This window comes from Vombatus ursinus, unplaced genomic scaffold (assembly GCF_900497805.2).
Source record: "Vombatus ursinus unplaced genomic scaffold, bare-nosed wombat genome assembly UNPS02014809.1, whole genome shotgun sequence".
Classification (NCBI taxonomy): domain Eukaryota; kingdom Metazoa; phylum Chordata; class Mammalia; order Diprotodontia; family Vombatidae; genus Vombatus; species Vombatus ursinus.
In genome coordinates this window covers 3,802,823-3,811,200 of record NW_020954587.1, presented here as the reverse complement: position 1 = coordinate 3,811,200, position 8,378 = coordinate 3,802,823, and positions in this window count along the sequence as shown.

Below are 8,378 nucleotides of genomic sequence, written 5' to 3'. Positions count from 1 at the left end.
TGCAGTTAGAATAGCATAATATACAGAAAATGACAGGAAATAGGTCTATTTTATGGTGCCCCCCCCTCAAACCACCTCTGGGGATTGTGTTCAATTCTGGGAACCACATTTTAGGAAGAATATTGACAGGGAAGGTGACTAAGATGATAAAAGGCCTCAAGATTATGCTAGATGAGGGTTTGTTGAAAGAACTGAGGAGGATGCACCTGGAGATAAGAAGACCTAGTGAGGACGGTGATAACCATCTTCAAATATTCAGAGATGTCATGGGGAAGAAAGGTTAAACTTACTATGTTTGTCGTCAGAGGACAGAACTAGATTCAAGTTGCAGATATTCATATTTGGGCTTGATGTAAGGAAAAATTTCTTAACAATTAGAGCTATCCCAAAATAAGGTGCCTCTTTTTTGGGGGGAGGGGGCAATATTGGACCTGATATTACAGGTGAATAACAACAATATGGGATATAACAACATCAATATGGGGAACTCCTTACATCAATTTAGATGGGCAATTTGTCATCTTAGAGAGTTTCCTGGTGCACTAAATGGTTAAACAACTTGCCCATATTCTCATGGCTAGAATGTGTTACAGGTAGGATTTGAACTCAGACATTACTGAGGCCAAGCTCTCCATTTTATCAACTGACCAAGGATTCTTCACCTGGGACCTGTGAACTTATATATATATACACACACAAATATGTATGTGTATATATATATAATATAAATAATATATTGTATATTTTACTTATAAAATATATGTATACATATATGTATGTATAATAACTATATTTCAATATAATTAGTTTCATTTGTAATCCTATATATTTTGTTTTATTCATTTTAAAACATTCTGAGAAGGGGTCCATATGCTTCACCAGTCTGCCAGTGAGCTCTGTGGCCCATACAAAAAACGTTAAGAATGCCTAAACTAAACCATTCTGCCTCAGATGCCCAAAAGTAAAATGAAAATAATTATATATATGTAATGAAAAAAATCTGCCTTGCCCAACCTTACAAGATTATTGCAATGATAAAATGAGATAATATCTATAATGGGGCTTTGTGAGCTATAAAAATGTAAGATTTTTTTTTATCATTTTAGAAAGATTTCCATCTAAAACATTTGAAAGTTTTAGTTTTGCTCTTGAAAGAGACAAACGCTCAGGTTATCTGAAACTCCTGGAGATAAAAAATAACTTATTCCCGAAGGCTTCTCTAAAACCTGAGGTTTCATTCTTTGTGTATGTATAGATAACTATACGTGTACACTATTGTGGGTTGGAGCCAGCTCTAACTGGCATTTGAGGATTGATTGTTGAATTTTCAGTGTGAGCGTTTCCACTTCAGAAATCAACAGACACTATAAATCAGGGCTTGACTGATTGTTTTGTTGATTGTCTAGACTTAAAAACATAATGGAGAAGATGTCAATGATGCCAATTAAATTTAAAAGTGTATCATATTTGCATTTCACCCTCTCAAAGCTAAATATTTGGCAGCACACTTCTACATATACACATGACATTCTATGTTCATACATACATGTATCTTTCTATGAGCTTTTAAAAAGTTATAGTTTTTTTCATTAAGAATGTCTTTTGAATATCTCAATTTTCTAAGGAGGCAGAGGGAAAACAGCAATCTATGTTGAAGTGGGCAATCTGGTTAGGCATATGAAAGATTTATGAAGTAACTTCAGTATTTTCCTTTTAAAATATATACCAGCATGTCCCTGAAAGGACATGAAAAAGTTGCCTGAAGTTCTTTTTTTTTATTCCTGCCCTGAGAAATCATAACATAAATCTAAATGAAGGAATATGAGCCTTTTATTATGTATATTCCCTAGAAAATATTCCATCATCCTTTAGGTACCAAGATAATGCCACAGAGATGTTAATGTTCATGCATGCACTTGGCTGATTTTTATGGGTGGTCCTTTTCAAATTGCATGCACAATGTAGACTCTCCTCCGGCATTCAGGGAACATCACTGTTTGTGGTCCTGACATCTTTTCTCAAAAAAAAAAACAAAAAATAAAAATTTAAAAAAAAAACTGTCTCTGATTTCCATGCAGCAGGTCTGTCAACCACAGTTCTTTCCAAATCCTCCACAATTATGTTACATCATCTAAAGTGAAGCTTGAAGCACTTCTTTTGTCTGCTGTCCTTCCAATTATTCTGACTCTTCAGCATAGCAGCTGCTGAAGCATCCTGCTGACATTTATCCCTTGCACATGTCCAGCTCTAGAAAACACATGTAACAGGTACATGAATATTCATTGAGTTGGAATTGTTTATTCAAATTTGATGGTGTTTTATTATACTCACTACAGCACCTGTTGTATCTGCTATATTCACTACATAAAGGGATGGAGATTTAGCTTAAATGAAGCCAGTCAAGGAGATTGACACTGCCTATCACCCAGCCCCTGTGCATTGTCTCACAGATTTCATTCATTCAAAGTATGGTGTTATTTGACTCAGTTTCTGGCAGATAAACATGTCCAATATCTTCAGTAGGATTGTATCTATGCAATGGTGGCAGATCTTGGGCTATAGTTTTGGTTGGGTTCATTTGTTCATTTGTAGCATTATTTTTTGTTGTCCTTATCTAATAAATCTATGCATAAAATAAGATTATTAAAATCCTACCTGTCTTGTTACAGTGAAATGTACGTTGTATGTTAAAATGTTCCAAGGCTACATATGTTAGGACAGATTCCAATATCATTTAAGTACATGAGAGAAATGTCTCATTTAGAGCAAAAGTTAAACTAGGCTGTGACAAAGTGCAAAGTTGAGCTAATCCCTGATGAACTGGGGCTAGGAAATGAGTAACTTTGGATACTAGATGGCACCGTGGATAGAGCACTAGATCTGGAGAAGAAGATCTAAGTTCAAATCCTGCCTCAGACACTTACTAGCTATATGACCCTTGGCAAATCACTTAGCCCCTGCTGCCTCAGTTTCCTCATCTGTAATATGGAGATAACAAGTACCCCTATATCTCAGGGCTGTTATGAGGATCAGATGAGAATTTGGACTTGCCAACCTTGAAGTGCTATATAAATGTTAGTTGTTGGCAGTAGCACTTGCAGTAGAAGTAGTGTTAGTAGTACTTAGTAGTAGATAGTAGTAGTAGTAATAATTATTATTATTATTATTTTTATTTCAGGTCTCAAATCCTCACTTTACAGCCTAGATTATCTAACTTCATTGTTAGTTCATACCTAATAAATCCAAAGGTGCCAAGACTATATGTGCATACACATATACATACAATGTATGTGTAAAGTGGATTGTTGCATCCCTCAGTCCTTTATATACACCCAGCCTGTTAAGAATAGGATCATATATTAAAAGGTTGTAATTTTCCCCTAACAAGTTATTCTATAAAAGAAAATAAACACTATCACCACAATTATTGCTCTCTCTTTCTCAAAGGTAAACCTATTTTCTTTAATATACCAATTACAACAAAAATCATATTAAAAATAAATGATTTTGAGTAAGGTAGCCAGGAATATAAAGGCATCATTTTCAAATGTTGAGATATTTACTTTGTTGTTTCTAACAAACTATAGTAGTTTTTCTGACAGTGAAACTAAGTATGATAAAGTCCAGTCTAGAGAGACCTTTTTGCTTTGACCATGTTCCTCCCCTACTCTATAAATTACAGTGGTTCCCTATTCTCTCTAGAATCCACTATAAACTTCACTGTCTGGTATTTAAAGACCTTCACATAATGGCCCCAAACTGCCTTGCAACTTTATTTTTGTTGTTGTTGTTGTTGTTGTTAATTGGTTTTTTGGAGGCAATCAGGGTTAGGTGACTTGTCCAAGGTTACTAAGTTGTCTGAGGTTGAATTTGAGCTCATCTTTCTGACTCCAGACCTGGTAGAATATCCACTGTCCTACCTACCTGCTCAAACCTATAACTAATCTTAGCCTTTGGTACTACTACTACTACTACTACTACATATCTATTTATGTATGTATACAAAGCAATGCTACAGTCTTTGTTTTCTAGTTTACATTCCAGTAGAGTAGATAACATATGGACACAAAAAAGCAACTACAATAGGTAGCTATATGTGATAGATGCTCTATGAGTGCTATGTAAAGTAATTCATGTAATTCTCCCTTATGCCTCGGCAAAGGCACAGGCTAAAGAGAGAATTTAGGGAAGTCAATTAAAAAAAGCTCTTCTCTTCATTCCCAGGAGCATATGTTCCACAGAACAAAGGAGATAGTACAACTATATGTGTCAGCATCATGAAGCCGTACCATAAAAAAGAGAGTTCTTGCAAATTCCTAAGATTCAAATATTTCTGTTTATAAATATGCCTCCCTCCTATAGTTAAAAAAAAAAAAACAACAAACATACCAGTTCTTGCCTTGAAGGTCCAAAGGAAACAACAGCATGGGTCTCTGGAATAATCAAAGGGAAAAAAGACTTTTTCCAGGTTCCTCCCACCTTCTCCATCCCAAAAAGGCTTATACCCAATTCAGTTTAGTGACTAATATAGTACTTATCATTAAGCTCTGCCACTTACCACCTCTTATCCTTCCTAAAGGGATTTTAAATAAGTCCCTTCTAGAAGCCCCAGTTCCTTCATCTATAAATGTTCTGGTTTAGATGGGAGCCTATCCATTTTATACACTTCTATGACCAATCCTCCACCCCCACCCCCTTCTCCAGCCCCAACACCAACCAATTACTAGCTAAGGAGTTTCCTAAGCAATTTCATTAATCACAAGTCTAGATTCTAGACATACAAGCAAGTATTATCCACAGTAATGCTCACCAATTCAGGTGATGACCACCAGGGGTGATAACCATAGTGCCACAGCCCTGTACATATATGGGCATATATTTTCCTTTCCCTTGGTTAGCTTAAAGAGAGATTTCTTCAATGGGATTATTCCCATCTTCTGCCTGCCTGACAGGATATAAAATAGGACTCATCGGAACCAATTTTGAGAAATAATTCTGTTCCAGTCTTAGACACTTACTAGCTGGGTGACCCTGGGTAATTCACTTAACCTTGATGTGTCTCAGTTTCCTCATCTGTAACATGAGGATAATAACAGTTATTGTCAGAATTAAATAAGATAATATTTATTTTAAAAAAATAAACTTAGCACATTGCCTGGCACATAGTAGGGTGCTACATAAATGCTCATATTATTATTACTACTGTGGATATTACTGTTGTTTGTTATTATTATTATTATTATATCTATCCATTTAGGTCTCCTGTAGTTTAAATCCAATAACCTACTTAATCCCTTATTTAGTTCCTGTTGACAAATTCAGGAAATACAAGGTAACCTGCTTAGGATGAGAAAAGATGAATCACATTTTAGTGGCAAAATTAAAATTCAGTTCAATTCAACAAACCCTAACTATAAGTACCTACTTAAAATTGTGTGACCTGGGCAAGTCACTGAACCTGTTTGCCTTAATCCACTGGAGAAGGAAATGGCAAACCACTCCAATATATTTGCCAAGAAAACCCCAAAGGGGTAACAAAGAGTGGAACACAATTGAACAATAAAAATAAAAATAAAAATATGCCAGGAATTATGCTAAACACTTTATAATTATTATTTCATTTGATCCTCAAAACAACCTTAAGGTAGATGCTGTTATTATCGTCGTTTTACAGCTGTGGAAAGTGAGGCAGACAGAGGTTAAGCAAGTTGCCTAGGATCACACAGCTGGCTGCATTTGAACTGAAGTCTTCTAGATCAATGTTCCACCTCTGTGCTCCCTAACTGCCCCAAAGGAGATATTCTGATAAAGTTCTGTAAGAATATTTGAGGAAGAAACAAATACTTTTATACTGAGGGGGAAGGAAGAGGGGAGGGCAGGGAGTGGAAAATCCTTTTCACAAATGAGCCAAAACCTAAGATGAGAATAGAAGGAAAAGAAGGAGATTAACAAGAGGAGGTAAGGCAGGCATAGCCTGGCAACGGAAGGCCTGATATCACTACTGATTGACTTTGGGAGTTTCCTAGACTGGTTTACCCCTCCGTAGGCATCCTGGTAGCACTCACTGAGTTGGTGCCAGACTCAGTGCAGACATCCAATCAACCGTGCATTCTATAGTTCAGAACTCCTCAAGGGGTCTACCACCCCCCATTAGCAGGGAATGTGTGGTTCCACACCCAATCAGAACACCATCTAGTTTTACCGACTCTCAAAATCGATTAATTTATCCACAGATATTTGATGACCACAGTTACCCATTCATGTCCCAACATGAAAAGTAAAACCTGGAGCATTAAGCAATCACAACTTCTGATTTCCTCCAGCTTGCTTCATAGTTTCAGATTACACTAAATTCACAAGTGAGATGATGTAATTTGAGATCGTGCAGTTTTGGTGGTTGGTGCTTCAATTTACAGACACTTTCTGCTACACATTGAAACGGAATCTTTTCTTGCTGCGGCTGATTATCCAGTTTTAGGTGTGAGTATATATTTAAAAACCCCAGAGCATAATTATTCTTAGAATTGAAATAGCTCTTTGTATTTTCCAAGGATTTCCAAGTCACTCATTACATAATTCAAGGAATACCATTGTGAGCCAAGTCAATAAGTTTTCACAGGATTTAAATTGAGCTAGAAAGGATCATGGAGTGAAAACCCCTTATTTTACAAATAAGAAAAACACAGATCAGAGAGGTGAAGTTTCTCTGGTCACATAGCTTATGCCCAGATGAAGAGAAGGAGACAGTGGAAGATAAATTATCGGAGACGAGACTGAGCATGTTGGGCACATGGAAGGAAAGGTGAAAAAGCTACTTAGGCAGTTTGGTGTGCAAGATAGAAAAGAGGGATCAAAGCAAGGAAAAACAGTGTTCGAGTCTTACCCCTGGCTGCATGGCCTTGGGAAATTCATTTCTGATTTTGTCCTAAAATAATCATTTTGCTGATTCCTCAAAACATTTCAAGTACCTGGGATGAAAGCATAGAATAATTTAGGGCACACCCCTAAAAAAGGGTGAGTTACCCATAGGTAGATATCAGAGCACAGAGCAGGCTTCCCCTCTCCCACCTCTCTCAATTTCCCACATCCTGCAAGATACCTGTTCACCTAATTTTGTTGTTTTTCAATCATTTCAGACTCTTCATGACCCTATTTGAGGTTTTCTTAGCAAAGATATGGAATGCTTTGCCATTTCCTTCTCCAGTTCCTTTTCCAGGTAAGGAAACTGAGGCAAACAGGGTTAAATGACTTGCCCAGGATAACACAACTGGTAGGTCTCTGAGGCAGGATTTGAACTCATGGAGATGAGACTTCCTGACCCTAGGCTCTGAATTCTATCTACTACACCACCTAGCTGCCCTGTTCACCTCATTGGTGTTGCCTTAAATTTCATAATTAAAGATAATTTCTTTTGGTTTAAAGCTTTGTCTCTGGTTAAAAGGCAAATACTTCTGGGAGGAATAAGACATTATGCCTTATCAGTGATTTACAATTCAGTGAAGGACTAGAGAGGTTTGAAATCTGGAGGGTCAGAAGAAAAGAATAGAGAGACTGAGGATTTGAGCACTTAGAAAAGATAGCTGGGAATGTAGGAGAAGAAGTGGAAAAGCCAAGGCCATGATAACATATCACTTACTTAGGCAGCATGGCAGTGCATCAATTCTAAAACTTTTTTGGTCTCAGGAGCCCCTTACATTCTAAAAAATTATTGAAGACTCCAAAGAACTGTTATGTGAGTTATATTTATCAATGTTTACTATATTAGAAATTAAAACTGATAAATTTTGAAATATTTATTAATCCATTTAAAATAATATTTATTACAATTATATATCATATACAATTATTATATTATATTAATTATATAATACAAATTATATATTAATTCTAATATATTAACAATGCATTAATAATAAATGTTATTAATCATATTAAATAAATAAAATAATAAAATTGTCTTATGAAAATTACTATATTTTCCAAAATAAAAAAAATTAGTAAGAAGAATGGCATTGTTTTGCATATTTTTGCAAGTTTCTTTTAATATCTAGCTTAATCGAAGACAGCTTGATTCTCACATTTGCTTCTGCATTCAATCCTTTGTGATATGTTGTTTTGGTTGAAGTATATAAAGAAAATCCAGCCTCCCACAGATATATAGTTGAAAAGGGAGGATTAAATAATGTCTTAATATTATTATGAAAGTAGTTGTTGTCTCACAGATCTTCCTGAGTCTCTGGGACACCCAGGGGTCCTTGGACCACATTTTGAAAATTGTTGTATAGTAAGTAGATAGAGAGGTGGACTCAAAGCTAGGAAGACTGACATTTAAGTGCCGCCTTTAGGTGTGGGACTATGGCATAGTCTCAACCTCTCAG